Here is a 15980-nt window from a genome sequence, read left to right as displayed (position 1 = left end):
TCTTTAGCTGAGAATTATATAGTTCACAAATATGTTGCTAACCATTTCCTCAAATGAAGGGTCTGGCACACTGAGCTCACTGAGTTTGAATGGGGGCTTAGAGGCAAAAAGCCCCAACCACAGTTTTTGGATCAAACCTTAGATAAGCAAGATAAATTAGGAGAACCTATATTGTAGGGAGGGTGTCAGTGGATTGATGCCGCGTTTTTCCACAGGGTCCCTCGTGGAGACACTTAGGTGGCACTCTGCTAGCACCCATGCGTGCACACAATCTCACCCTTGCAGGTAGTTGCAAACAGCCACTCACACACACAGTCTAAGCCTGAACCAGAGACGAAAAGGTGAGAGGGGTTCTCTGAATGCAATTCTGAGGCATTAAATGGAACCAACACACTTGAAAGCAACAGAGGCAAAGAACCAAGAACGAAAGCCTGCGCATGGTTTTTATCCCAAAGGGTTCCAGGGGCGGGCAGAGCACCAGAAGCCAATAGTCTGAGGGCTAGGGGGCAGAGGCAAGGTTGAGTGACATAACAGGGGCCAATGGGAGAAGGGAGGGGAGGGGCGGTGGACCAGTGACCAGTGGGGCGTCGGTAAAGAACTTTTAGCACAGTGGTGTGGGGAGAGACCACGCTGAAGAAAGAACCATTTCATTGCAGAGTGAAGACATTGTTCAGTCATCAAGGTGAGAGTTAGTGCATTTTACTGTTACTGCACAGTAAATTGTCTGTTTTTATGATGATGTTCTTGCCGTATAGAACAATCACATGCTTTCAATTAAGTCCCTAGCAGATGACAGCGACAGTAACCATGAATATGGCTCAACTCAGCCCATGAATAGGAATCTTTTTTTTTTTTTAATAAGAAGACACCACACCATCTGCTAAGGTGCAATGTTTTGTAACAAATGTTTTTTAGAACATTTCAAAAGACATCACAGGTGCCTGTCTTTTTCTATAATGTAAGTCTTCACTGAAGTGTCCTTCTTGTTGTGAAATACCAAATTGTATATCTTATTCTCTACATAACTTTAATGTTTCAAATATAGTTCTAGTCCTGTTTTCAATTGATGGGGTTTTTATGTCAAATGCTAGCAAAATAGTACAACATACATGAGACTTTACAAAAGACACAGCAAGAGATACAGTCATTGTACAAAAATAATTAATTGGTAAACAGTTAACAAATTACTACTGCAATCAAAAATATTTAGACCCACTTCATGTCTCCCTTTATTCTAGTTACTACACTTTGAAAGAAGAAATTAACCTAATTAGAAGAAAACTCCAAATCCTTTTATTAAAAACAGCTTGCCCATAAAACCAAGATTTGCTTGACAATTTAGCCTACCTCTTTCATTCAGTATAGTAAAGGTTTTCCAATGCCATTCAGCAGCATCCTGAATTGACTTCTACATTTTTGTTTTAAATTAACATTACAGTGCTGTTCAGTGCCAGCAGGGTTTGAAGTTGCAACACCATCTGTGGCAGTTGCAATTTCTCATGGATGAAGATAAGGAATCACAATATATTCTCAGCATTCACACTTGTTTCTCAGTCACTAAAAAGATTGCAGCTGCACTGAAAATTAATTCTTCACAACACACTAGGAAGGCAACTGAACTACTTGCAAAGTTAGTCAAAGCGTGGTGAAAACTTCCTGATATTAGTATGTATGGGAGTCTATACATATGACTAAGCTTAGTCTGATGTTTAATGAGACCATCTGACAGTGGAAGATCTAGCCCTACTAGTCTAGTACTTACTTCACTAGATTTTAGTGATGAAAACAATTACACAATAAGTCATCTGAGACAAAATAAGTGAACACTAAAGAAGTACAGTAGCTTGCCTGAAAGGAGATGGAACTAGAGCTGTAAATTCTACCTAATCTCCTGATTACAAATCTTAGCGCTGGATCATGTCAATGTCCCCACTGATTTTCATGCATTAGGATGAGGATTCACTTTTCCAAGATACCAGATTTGCACACTAGAAGCATTTTACAGGGCATTTTTTCCTGTGGAGATGTTGTTCAAAAACCGAAAGAGAAAACTACAACCTGATGCCGATAGTGTGCACACAGTATGCTTGAATGAGGAAAATTTTTTTAGCCACTAGTCCTCGTAGACATCATCATCACTGAAAGAGGGCTACAAAGAGTGTTCTTGAAAAGGACTGGTTCTGTATTTTATCCATGTACTCTCTTAGCCTCTCTCCCCACACTCTCAGAAACAAATGTGTAGTCTCATGGCTTACAGAGTGCTTGCAAGGGACATTTTTGAAATATTATTTCAGTGTGAGAAGAGAACTGATTTTCATTGAGAAGATACTGTCTTCTTAAGGCAGTACAGTCTAGCAAAAATATACTAGATGTTTCTGTTCCTCATAGCTTGTGCAATAGCTTTTCTTCATTTTTTTATCGCCCAACCTGGAATACTTTGTCTGTACACACACTTTTCAGATTTTCAGGGAGTGGGAACTGGAAGGTCAAGCTGACACCTGGTAAAGGCTATATAGGTATGTATTTATTGCCCTATTCTAACAGATATCAAATAGAGATTTTACACAGCATGTTTAAAATGTGAGCAACCACTCAAACCTGCACAAGAAAACATTCAATGCTCTTGAAAGAAAATTTCATCCCACCAGGATTATAATGAGTACAAACATAATGATCCTCTGAATAGTCCATCTCAGATGGCTCTTGCAATACTGGCTTCATTGTTACTGTAATTAAGACTACAGAAGAGGATTCAGGGAGATAAGCAGCATACTGATTTTTTAGTAATAGCTTGATAAAGTTTTGGCCAGTGTGTGATCTTTGAGTAAGTGAGAGATGGAAAATTACAACTTATATTAAAAAATCGCTGCTGGTGTGGTTGAGACCAAAGTCTTTTGGAAAGAAACCAACTTACAATGAGCCAGAAGACCAGGGTATTCAGGTTTTTTTCTTATTCATCTACATGAGTGTTACCTGTGTGACTATGAATGTTCATTCAAAAGGGCTCCTTGATTTAACTCATGCTGGTAAAGCCAATTTGACTCTGTGAAACATCCAGTTCCTAGGTCTCTGATCCCTCCTGGTCCTAGTAGCACTACCATCATTCCGTGTTCATTCACACTACATAGTCACAGCTAAAAAGCAACAAGTGTACAGAAACACCTTGATACTTTTTAACTCATAGTCTAATTAATCTAGAGCAACAGTAAAATAATGAAAATACTTTTAGTAAAATTTCCTCCAGAAAAAATCCAAATAATAAAATGCTAGCTTGTCTTAAATCTAACTAACAAGGCATTTATATTAAACAAGATATGGAGCAATAATTAAGTTACTTATTCAAACAGATTTATGGAACATTAGCAGATATCTACACATATAACATCTCTCAAAAACATACTTTACTAAAACCACTAAAAAAATATCACTTAGAGATATCTTCAAGCTTTTCTGTTCAGCAGTCTTCTCTCCCCTCAAGAAGGTAGAAGCAGACAAAAATATCTTATTTTTGTAGGTCATCCTAACAGAGAAAGCAATGGACTCTCTGTCCTCCCCTACTTCGCTTCCATGGTATACTTGCTTTTACATGTTTTTCACTTGCCTCTTCATTTCCTCATCTGGAAATAGAGGCCATAATATTTCTTTGTGTAACACTCTGAGATCTAAAGATAACAAAATGTTAAATAGTAATTAAAAAGTATTATTTTTACAATGCATGCAGGAGAAAGGGTATCACAGGGCCAACAATACCAACTGCCATCAGCACTATTGTCTTCAGTCTCTCACACATACATTGAAGTACAGATCATACTGTATATAAAGAGACTAAGGACGAGAGAAATGAGTAGTGTCATTCTCATCTTATAGGTAGGGCTACAGTTTAAAGACAATATTCAGGGCAGGGTCTACCTCATACCTTGCAAAAAAACCCCCACAACATCAACCAGCATTTTCTCCTAACAGGTACAGAAGGCCGATAGCAGCCTTTGGTCATGGCCTGCCAGGTCTTATGATTAGACTAGTTTTTCCAGAGGCTGACAGTCTCTTCTTTGAGTGTCAGGGGCCATATCTACCTTTTACAATCTAGAAAGCTGCGATCTGACTCAGTGATGGTGACCACCCTGCCGCCTGAAAGCTATCCCACTGTATGGAAACTCCAAAGATACTGAAGCTGAGTTCTCATCTAAGAAGTTTGCTAAGAGAGGATGTGGCACACAGGTTGGAAAGGGGAAGCCTTGAGTTATGGCCAGTTCCCTCAGGTCTCTAGAAAATGCACTGTGTTTTAGTCATTGTACAGTGGAAAGCCTTTCTATGTAGTTCATCAGATGGTGACATTATTAATCAGTGGCATTTGAAATGAGAATAAATGAAGACAGTTTGCCATTACTGCTCTCTGAAGCCAGGCTATGTCTAATCTTTCTGAAAGTTGATGTAACTCTCTAAAAAATATTCATAAGAAATTGTTGCGTTGCTTGGTTTGGTTTAGCAAGCCACAACCTTCCCGGAGAGCACAGCGTGGCTGCTTAGGGCAGGGCGGTCATTCCGCCCCACATAGTGCTTTTGAACAGCCCTGAGCTCCTGCTCCAGTTAGCTGGGCCCTGCAACACAGTGATAGTAAAGGAGGCAAGAAGGGTATCTCCATCAGGAAACTTTATTTTTACATGTTGGTCCACTGCTTCCCAGAGGCAGAGTGACCTAGAGAGACCACCAGGTCAGGCAGCAGGGGGTTTTTCTCAGAGCGCAGGGCTGGTACATGGGCAGAGTTGGGGTACAGAAACCAATAGGGAGAACCTGAGGGAGTGGCCAGGACTAGGGACAGGGGAAGGGGGGCCCATGTGGAAGGTGCAGACGATTAATAGGAAAAAGCAGTGGGGAAAATACAGCACCATAAGAAATTAGTACTTAGTTACTACAAAATAGCTGTCCCTTCTGTTTTCATCTTCTTTTCCTTTCAGAATTGTCTTACATCTACAGAATCTAAACAAAACTGTTTTCTCAAAATGGAACAAACTGATGAAAGGGAGTCTCCTAGACCACCAGCCAGACCTAAAAGTGGTATAAGTAAATCAATCTCACATCCAAAAGCTTCCACTTGAAATGAATAAAACCCTTCTTGTTAAATCCTCTCATTATGCCTTCCAGTCATTAGAAAAGAGTGCTGCATATTTGGTGGCTATTCCCTACATACAGGCAGGGGAAAGAAAAATCTGCGTTAAAACATATCAGATCTTTTGCTGTCATTCTGTCAACTGCTCTCTATGCTTGACATCCTCTTGAGACTACATCTGTAGGCCCTATACAAATGTCATTTAAAAAAATACATTACTTTCCAGTACCATCTGTTATTTCAGCTGTTTTCATAATGATCAGTTTAGTTTCTTATGTAATATTTCCTGTCAACTTTCATTTCCAGAGAGATGTAGGTGGTAAGATTTCTGTTGCCTTTCCTTAGGTTTTAATCTCTTTAGTTGAAGCAGATTAATATCCATTATGACAAATAAAGTACATAAAATGAACTGGCAGAAACTGTGGATTGAGTGTACAGTGAGAATACTCAAAATAAAACTAGTTATTTTCTTCAGAGAAATATTAATAAAATAACTCAGAGAAATAAAGATATTTTGGTTTTATTTTCCCCTAGCGCAGTGGATAAGGCACTGTCAACTCGCCTGAGCTGCCCTTTTACCAGACCACCCGCGAGTTTTACCTGGGGAGAGAGGAAGTAGCATTCACCAGGGCACAAGAGAGATCCCTCTTTTCTCTGCACAGTGCTTCCCCTTTCATCATGGAGGAGGCATCTTGCTAAGTGGATGTGGATAAGGTAAGCTACACAACTGTCTTGACAGTTCTGCAAGGCCCAGGGCTTCCAGGGCACTCGAGTCCTGGGGCCTGAACAGTTTGAGAGTATTGTCTTAGGTCTGTGATAAAATAAAATGGATGAACGATTGGGTGAACGTTCAGGCTCAAAGAATTGAAGTGAATGGGGTAATATCTGGTAAGACATGGGTGCTAATCCAGGGCTCAGTTTTAGGGCCAGTTCTCTTCAGCATTTTTATCAGTGACCTGGATATAGGTGTCGAGTGCACACGAAGTTTATGGCTGATAACGTATTAAGTGGAATCACTGATTCCAAAGAGGGCTTACAGAGACATCTTGATTAGGACACTGGGAAATCACCAACTGTGTGAAATCTAACAAGGACAAATGCTGGATTCTGCACCTGGGGAGGGGTATGTATAGACCAGAGACAAGAGGTTGGAGAGCAGAAATGCAAAAAGGGAACTGAAGGCTTTCAGCAGTAAGTGCAGCAAAAAAAAACTCATTAAAAGAAGTTATTGTCCCACTTATACACAGCATTGGTGCAACCTCCCCTTGTGTGCAGTTTTGGGCTCAACAGTATAAGTGTAATGGAAAAGATTTGGAATGTGTCTAAAGGAGGGCAACAAATATAATGAAAGGACAAGTGGGCAGGATTTATGAGGAGTGGGTGAGGATACTGGGTTTGTTCAGCTAAGGGAAGATGATACTGAGGGGTGACCTCACTGCTGTCTACAACTTCCTTATGGGTGGAATGAAGTGGATGTGGTGTTGTCCTCCCTGTCATCTGATGATAGGATTCAAGGGAAGGTGGACATAGACTGTGCACCTGCCTGACAATGGGAAATGGTGAATGAATTCCTTTTTTTGCTTTGATACCAACAGGAGATAGTATATGGTAGTATATGTTGATAGTATATGAACTAAGGTTCCAGAAGAATCTTGCCCTGTTAGTGCAGTAAAATTGGAGAAATAGTCACCTAAAATATTTAATGCTGATAAAACCACGAATTTGTTGGCACTGGAATATGTTAGAATTTTCCCAGCAACATGACAAGCTACATCTTCTTTCAGTCTTTCACTCCAGTGCCTCCAGGTGTAAGTAGTTTTTTGTACAAGCATCCTCACAGGAATATAGATGTACGCATGAACGTGTGCATGTCTTAATTATATTAAACAGGATTTATTTTCTCTAGAGCAATATCAGCTTATACATATCCTCATGTGGGAAAAGGCATGCAGGAATAAAATACCACTGTGTAGTAGTTAGAGGTGAAGGGTTAGCATGGCTTTGTGCTTTGCATTTGCCCTGAGGAAAAGAGATCTTAGATGCTGCCATGGGTTTTTTCCACTTGTTGTATAGCTGCTCTGTGTATCTGCACCATATGGAGCTTTTCCTTTAAATCTTTTTTTTCAATCTTGTTTGTAGCCCTTATCATAGAATTCCTTTATTGACACTTACAGGTTTCAAGTTGTGTCTCTGAGCTGCATGAGTCCCAGCTGTAAATAAAAACATAGTTCATTTGTTTTCTATAAGGTTCACTGAAGCTGATGGGACTCTTTACAGTGAGTTCAGTGGGAGCTGGAAAAGTCCTCACTTGTACTGAGTTAGTTTTCCCTGTAGTCCAGTTTCTAAGTAATATTTGTGAAAAAAATACTTCACAGAAAAAGTGATGGCATAATAATGCAATTTGCCACACATTTGTTATATCCAGTAGAACTACTATGCTGTTGCAATATTATTACTGTGAAATGCCTTTATTTCACAGTAATGGTAAAGTGACACCATGTCCCCTGTACAACCCCTTTCTCTCTTACACACATGTGATAGCATAACTGAAATCTTATTTTCAGACCTGTGCTGTCCCTTCTTTATAGACTGGAATTGAAGAATGCCTAATAAAGGAGCTCCTTCTTTTTTTTCCTTTTCTTTTTTTCTCTTTTTTCTTCTTTTTGTTTTTAATGTCGAAGTAGTCATATTTTACAAACACAGTCTCTCTCTGACCAAATTACCTAGACAGTTGTCAGGATTCCATTCAAACTCTTTTGTTTCTGTAGATGCATGAGGGATCCCCTATTTCCTTTAACATGTCACTTTTACAATTGCAAAAGGATGATAATTCTTAAGGAAAATGATGTCCTTCATCTCATAGCTTCCTACAGAATATAATAGCTGGAATATAATAGGACTGAAAATGCAGTATTAGTATTGCTCAATAAATCTTGAACAGTGTAGAATTTCAGAAAGAATATCTTCTCTTTAGAAGTACAGCTTAGGTAGAAGCAGCTTTACCACTACTTCTATCCATACATTTCTCTTGGACTGTCCATGGGTCACAAGCAACCCCAATTGCTTATAACATTTTGTATTGTAATAATGCTAAATTTACTATTTTGTTTTATATATTATAAACATATTTCTTATGTATGTTAATGTCTATGTTGAAATTTACTTCCTTTGCATTATTTCACCCTTTTCCCTTTTTTTTTTAGTTTTATCTTAAGTAATCATAATTGTTCTATTCTGTTCTCAGGAGCATGGTTTTTCATTAAATTTTGCTCCTATCAAATAGAAACTCACTGCACTAGGTAGTTATTCGTACTGTTCACTTTTAAGACCCTGCATTTTTATTTTTGAAACATTTATACTATTATTGTATTATAGAATCAGCAACTTATGAGGAAAATTTAAAAATAAGGCACAATTTTAGTGATTTGCAATAACCCATTTCTTTGGTATTTTACTCCTCTAGAAGAGGGTAGCTGGGGATTAGAATTTACCCCCAGTTCCAACCTGGGCCATAGTCTACTGGTTTGACTACTACTACTACTACATTCCAGGGAATGCAAATGCAAACCTGTACCACTGGAAAAACAGAGGCTTTGTGTAATCACTCACTACTTTAACAAATGTGTACACCTAGCCTAGTAATAACTTGTTTTCCTTCAACTGACCCATTTTAAAGTAGCCATAACTACGCACAGTGAAAATGCAGGAGGACTGGGGTCTGCTACTGAGACTTATGTTGGAGTGTGAGACAAGACAGTTGTGGAAGCGAAACTTCAGACAAAGAGGTTGTGTTCTGTTTCGGCTGTTCCAAAGTTAGACCACCACAGCAGGATAGTTTTTACATGGCAACTTTGAGCCTGGGCTACAGAATTTTGATTAAGCAGGCATTCAAATTTACACATCTAGACACCTTTTTTCATGAGCTGGGCCAAAATTAGTTACTAAAATAATATTTCAAAATAATTTCTCAGATGATAAGTAAAGCTTAAGAAAGAATATACATTTCCAAATCCCCTCTACAGCTCTAACCTCTTATCATACATACAAACTTCTTTAGAAATGCCTTTGCCAAGACCTCATTCGAGCCCTTTCATTTCTGTGCCTTGATCTAAACTGACAACAACTGGTTACTTTTCCAAAGCTGCTGCTTTGGTATTTCATTGTCCTCTGTGGTGAATCTCTTCAGGTTCCCTGTGAAGATGAGGAAGGTACATCAAAACCTATCTGCATTAGCAGAACCCGTAGAGGGACATGAACTGTAAGAGAAAGAGAAAACTATGACCCTCTTATTGTTCCAAAGGAGATAATAGGACAATAATAGAGCTAGAGATACATGAGCATTTTGATAACTTTTTTTTCATAAATCTATTGACCCAAAGGACCAGCTAAGGTGACAAAAGGTTGATCAAGACAAAGAAAAACAAAAAAAAAACATTAATAAAAATCTGCAGACAGCAACACATGATGATTTGGAACATATTTATCTATTTTATCACTGAAAAATTTGTGCTTGTGACTTGATGTTGGGAGGTGATAGTGGAGTACAGTGAAGTGTTCTAATATTTACCTTAAATCTACATTTCAAAGTCAGTGTGTATCTGTTGGCATTTACTACTCAGTAAATGATCCTTTATTCACAAACTTGTAATCTCACTGAAGGCTTGACTTGCAAAAACTATCCGGGTAACAAAATGCTGTGACATTTTTAAAAATGCAGTGAGAAGGTAATAAAAATTTAAGGTTTTGAAATTACATGCTGAAAGCCAAATTATTTAATTTGCAGATCGATAGAATAAGCTCTGCAAGAGACACGTGTACAGGCCCCAAAACCAAAGAAGATGATAATAGCAGGTGCTAGGGGCAGGGTGGGAGCTAGGACTCAGGTTCTTTACAGGCAGGAGATTATTTGGTTTCTGACAATTACTGTTTGATAATATAAGTTTTTCTGATTTTCTTTTTTCAAAGACTCTTCAGAAAGATGCATGCAATAGATAGTAAAATAGCACTTACAGAGGATATCACACTAGTGTAAAATCAAATGAAAGAAAAACAGAGTATTGAGTTTAATGAAATATTTCAAATTATGTTCAATAAATATATTAAACTCAATATTTTTTCTTTCATTTAATTTTACTGAAATATTTCAAATTATGTTTTTAATAAATATTTTAACCTAAGATGAAGCATAGATCTTTACTCCAGTTTTCATGAAGTGCCTTTGTCTTCCTGAAATACATTATTGCTAAATCAAAGGACAAAAAGAAATGTATCCTAGTTTTGGTATTTACTTAACAACAGAATAAACTAAATAAGTAATGTGTTTGTTATGTCTGCAAACAAAATTAATTAAATGAAACAAAGCAGGCTGAATGGACATGCCAATGTCTCTGTTTTCAACAGAGCCTCATTCTGGAAATAGTAACATACTACAACAAAACCCAAAAGTTTCTTGTTCTGTGTAGTTATTTACTTGCTGAGCAATGATTTGTGATCCAAGAGTTTTCATAACAAATGATACCCAAACAGCTCTACTCTGATTAAAAATCTTTCTGTGTCATGCACACACACCATCTCCAACCAATGCCCTAGAGAAGAAAATGAAATTAAATTTATTAGACAATGGAGAAAAATTTAAACTAGTTAGGTTATTTGTATTTGCTCTCTAGAGACTGTTCATTCTTCTTGCCTAAGTAAGCTTTTGCAGTTGCATCCCTTTTAAAAGGATGCTTTCAACAACCCATTATCACTACCCATAATTAAGCCAGGACCTTATCACTGCCATTTTCATCCTCACAGCAAGGCACTCATACATTTAAGTCACCCACAATCACACCACAACTATTTGATTATTGAGAAGGAAAAGATGGTCAGACTTACAAGACTGGGTATGTATTATTAACATCAGCTTGGAAAATGTTGTGGTCAAGCTATGGTAAATATCACTGGTAGTGATATTTCAATACTGGTAGTATTGAAGAGTTTGGGAAGTCAACTAGGGCTTTCAATGTGAAACACATGACATAACCACAAGCTGCACTTTATGAAATTTGAAACTATTACATGAGGAGTGACCTAATTTAATTATTGTGGTTCCATGTGTTTGAAGTTAATAGACCCTTTCTTACTGGGGGCAACAAGGCCTTTAACAAAATACCAGCCCTACCATGCCAAGTTGTTTATCTTTGGGGACTCATTCTTTTCATATTATGATTGATAATATGGATTCCACAGAGGTTTCTTGTACCTTTTACACATTCTATTTGAAGGAGTAGTTAACTGCAAGTTCAAACAGTTTTCCTATCTGCAGGTGTAATGGGGGGGTTGGAGTCAGACTGCCCACATATGGTGTACCAGGTCTTCAGCCAGGAGCAAAATGAGGATTCTGGAGATGAAGGCATAGCTTCACTTTCTAATATTTACAGGCAATATTCATCTGACATTGTTCAAAGCTTTGTTTTTATAGAAGTATTTTATAAATTCTTTTAAATTTATTTACTTTGTATGCATTTATTTCCAGTTCTGTATTTCCTCCCCAGAGGAAAAACACCCTCAAAAATACTACCAGACAATTAGATTACCACCTTCAATTTTTGAAACAATTCTTCAGGCTTCCCAGCCTGACATGATGGCCTTTTAATGCATCCAACAACAAAAATTAATACCAAGTTTGCCTCCTAGTTCCTTTACCCTTGTTGTTTTCTATCCATCAGCCCTTGTCTGATGTCATGTAATTTCTCTTGCTCTCAAGAAAAATATTTGACTTTGTTTTGAATCATAATGAAAATTCAAACTACCCAAATTTCATTTCAGCATTTGAGATCAAGACAGAATATTTTAGCATTCCAAATTCAAAATATTTTACTGTAATCTGCTTAGGGACATCACAGGACTTCTATTTTCATTTTCATTTGGATTCAGCTTCCCTGCAGACTAGGCAGATCATGTTACATGTTGTACATTTTGGGGAAAAAATCACAATGATTTCCCACATGAAATTTTTTTACTGTTAAAATGGAAGTTTTCCTGTAGAGAATTTTGATTTGGGGAACAATTCGTTTCCATTCAGAAAACACTTTCATAGGAAATATTTTATTTGCTGCTGAGCAGCGCTTACATTGCATCAAGGCCTTTTCTGCTTCTCAGACTGTGAACAGGCTGGGAGTGCACCATCAGCGGGAAGAAGGCATACCTGGCACAGCTGACTTCAACAGAATTAAGGGATATATCATAATATGTGGCATCATGCTTAGCAATAAGAAAGAGGAAGAGGTGTGTTACAGTGCGGACACTGTAACATGCGTATCAAACAAGGAGGCCGGTGGAAAAGAAATATATATGGACCGATTCTTGATAGATGTTTCAGAGAGATGTTTATTTCTCCAGCCACATGGCTGAGGATGTGCCAAGGAACTGAGGCAATCACGGGACCTGAGGGTCCTTGCCCACGCAGGGGAACACAAGACAACCAATGGGGAACAAGGCTGACCAGGGGCTAGGGAAACCCTGTGCCTTCCCCCGCGGCCCCTCTCCCAGGACCCCACAGCAGGGGGGAAGGGACCCCAACAGAGGTGGTGCTTGAAGTTATGGCATTTTTCTTCCCAAGTCAACACTACGTGTGATGGAACCCTCCTTTCCTGGGGATGGCTGAATACCTGCCTGCCCATGGGAAATGGTGAAGTAAGTCCTTGTTTTGTGTTGCTTGAATTCACAGCTTTTGTTTTACCTACCTTAAACCATCATTATCTCAACCCCCAAATCTGCTTCCTTTTACCCTTCCAATGAACTTCCCCATCCCACTAGGGGGGAGACAGGGAGTGGCTGTGCTTCTAGTTTTGCCTGGGCTTAAACCAAAATCTTGTTTCAAAATACTTGAATTACTCTTTAGATTATTTAAAAAATATTTTTCATTAAAAGAATATGGATTTTAATCAAATTATTCCAGATTCTGCCAAAATATGACTTCCTAGAACCATGAAAACGTCTAAGCGTTAGCCAGATATCTGACCAAAAGTCTTTATGTCCCATTTAGGAGCTAGAAGATACTTAAGTGCCAGTTATTTTTATACCTGAAACATCTGAAAGACTTAACAGTGAAAACACAACTAGAATAAAAAAAAAAGAAAAATCCAACCAGAAAATGTAGAAGAGAGGAGGCAGAGCAGTCACCTCTGGTATAAGGTTGTCTTCTAGAACATAGGGATGTTGTCCAGGTAGAAGAGGAGATGGTACTCTCCAGCAGTTCAAACACAGTCTCTGTGTAGGAGCTGTATAATTTTCCAGGCTGTGCTGGCTCTGGAACTGATGGGAAATCAAATCCTGATTGTGGGAGGAAGTGAGTCACACATTCTGGGGATTATATGAAAAGATTGTCCAGGGATATGGAGACTCCAGCTCCTCCCAACAGGACACTTTGAAAACTCTTATCATCTTGTACTTCTCTTATCTTTTTTTGACACTTCTATTTTTTTTTTGATCTATATCTATATCTATATCTGTGTCTATATCGACATGTATATCAAGTTGCCAAACTATTTCTTCTCCTCTTTCTCCCCCGTAATCACCCATTCAATGAAAATACTTTTATTTTACTTAACGATGTAATGCCTAAATGACTAAGAAAACAGAACTTTCAAAAGCCAACCTGTTAGAGTGAGAAAAAGGAACATAACCTACAAGAGGTTTATTCCTGAAAAGGACTTTGGAAGTAGGAGAAAAGCATATGGAAATTTATCCCACGTTGAATCAAAATAATAGCAATTTCTGAGAAAGTTACAACCTTAGAACACCAAAAATCATCACTACATTACAATACAGGTTAGCCTGAGGAATACCTTGTCACAGAGCTCTCACCAGCAGTTTTATTCAATTATTTTCTCATTATGTGTAAAGGGAAGTTCAGGAGTTTTACAGGTTCCATATATCACTCTTTGACATGAAGTACATTTGAATTACTTTCAATAATTTAAGATGGGATCAGTCTTTTGGTAAGGAGAGAAAACTCTTCATAATCTTTGTTAACTATTTCCAGCAAATGACCGGTACATTACCTACTGTAAACATAACTTCTGCCACCTTTCCTTTACTTCCCAGCATAAAAAGATATTTTAGTTGGCCTTTTGCTTTCTCTTCAACACTAAAAATTCAGGTCCTCACCCCAGGTCTTGGCATTCTTTAATCTGGTTTCCATACCTGTACATAATCTTCTTACCCAAAGAAATCTACGACAATTTATCAGTGTTTCCTGATAATTTACTGCTTACACCTCATAATTCAAAGTGTGCAGTGGAAACCTGATAGTTCTGGTGTGTGTATATATATATATGCCAAGCAGGTGTAGATGCAGAATCACTGTGGGGCAGAAGAACCCTTCTCTGAACTGTTGAGGATAAAAGAGAGTCTTCTTCACTGTGTCCTGTATCTGGGGTCACGTATTTTCTTATGGCCTAAATCCCCTAACAGAATGAGTTTTCTTCCCACCCAAAGCAGAGGACACAGAAAAAGCCTTCTATCAAAAGATTAATACTCCTCAGAAGTAATAATAGAAAATAATTTCCCTTGAACAATAAATGGGTTCTTTGATTAGTATAATTCTCAAACTATTAAGACAGTACTTTCAGACCTTTCCAAAATCACATTCATTCAACAGTTTCTCCCAATCCTGCTTTCTTTAAGCTATATAAATTTTTCCTTTTTGAACTTTGCATAGGTAGCTGATACTAGCAGCAGACGACAGATCAGCAGCCCCTGAAAGGCAGAAGACCTCTGTCTGGACACATAGAGGGTCACATCCTGGTATCTACAGTCTTGAATTCATTTGCATGAAGACCAAGCTGCAGGGGCTGTCATTAGCCTGAGAGACAGATATTATTTTCCAGCCTGTCTTCAGCGGTTATCAGCAAGATTTTTAAAAGCATTTCAAGTAATGGCTTCATGTTTGCTGAAAATTACAACCAGTCAAAACACCTTTGATGGAACAGTTTTACATCAGAAGAGAAGTTTTGTCAACTTGGCTTTTTTTTTCCCCAAGTGGAACATGTCAATTTCAATTAAGCTTTATATGTGGATATGTCAAAATTAATCATTTCAATTTTTCTATTTGGTTTTGATGAAATAAAATGTTTTGATTTGTCTATTATTTTGGGGGTACAATAAAAGACAGGACTGGAAAGGACTGGAAATGTTCAGCTACATCACTGCCTCTTTCTAAAATGCCACACTTGGAAAATTCCTTCCTTTCAGCTGTGAACAATGGTAAGTTCCCTCTGAATAAGTGTTATTTCCCATATTCATACCATTTTACTGGTATCAGAACAGTACTTCCCAATTTAGCTAATCAGTTAATCACACATTTCTATATCAAGTTAGTGTTGCTGTTATTATTGATTACCTTAGTATTTTTTTTATTACCTTTACCATACCAAAATCCTGTTACTGTCTTGCAAGAAGGCTTTGCCTGGCTTTGACTACCTTTGTTTCTGATGAACATATCAAATGTCTGAGTCTTCTAGTAATCTCCAAGTTATTTTTCAGATGTTTATGGACAGTTTGATAACTTGTTTCAAGTTACACTGATCTGGTTCTTGCTTAGGTCTTTCTTTATTCAATATTCTTTGGTCTTCTATGGAGGGGAGGGGAAGGGAAATTTTTAATAATTTCTATTTCAAAATGAAGTTTTATTCTTTGTCTTTCAAATTTTTCTTTTTTATCCTTTTAACAGTTCAGGGTAGAGAGTTCTTTTGAAAGTGAGTAAGAATCAGCCAACCCACCTTGAATTCTTTTTTTTTTTAAATGTCAGATTATGGTCAATTAATAATGAAAACAGAGTGAAGAAATAGAAAATAGTAAGAAGAATTTATGTTTCTTCCATGTTTAA

At 37.8% G+C, this 15980-nt stretch overlaps 1 long non-coding RNA gene across 1 annotated transcript; it reads left to right on the top strand.

The window, feature by feature from the left end:
- The first annotated feature begins 593 nt into the window (after positions 1-593).
- Positions 594-15779, top strand: LOC109145201. Its single transcript, XR_002046478.1, has 3 exons — positions 594-682; positions 5642-5821; positions 14814-15779. It is a non-coding gene; the product is annotated as an uncharacterized LOC109145201 (long non-coding RNA).
- Positions 15780-15980: the final 201 nt, after the last annotated feature.

Source organism: Corvus cornix, chromosome Z (assembly GCF_000738735.6).
Source record: "Corvus cornix cornix isolate S_Up_H32 chromosome Z, ASM73873v5, whole genome shotgun sequence".
NCBI classification, from domain to species: domain Eukaryota; kingdom Metazoa; phylum Chordata; class Aves; order Passeriformes; family Corvidae; genus Corvus; species Corvus cornix.
This window is presented reverse-complemented; position numbering and strand designations above follow the sequence as displayed.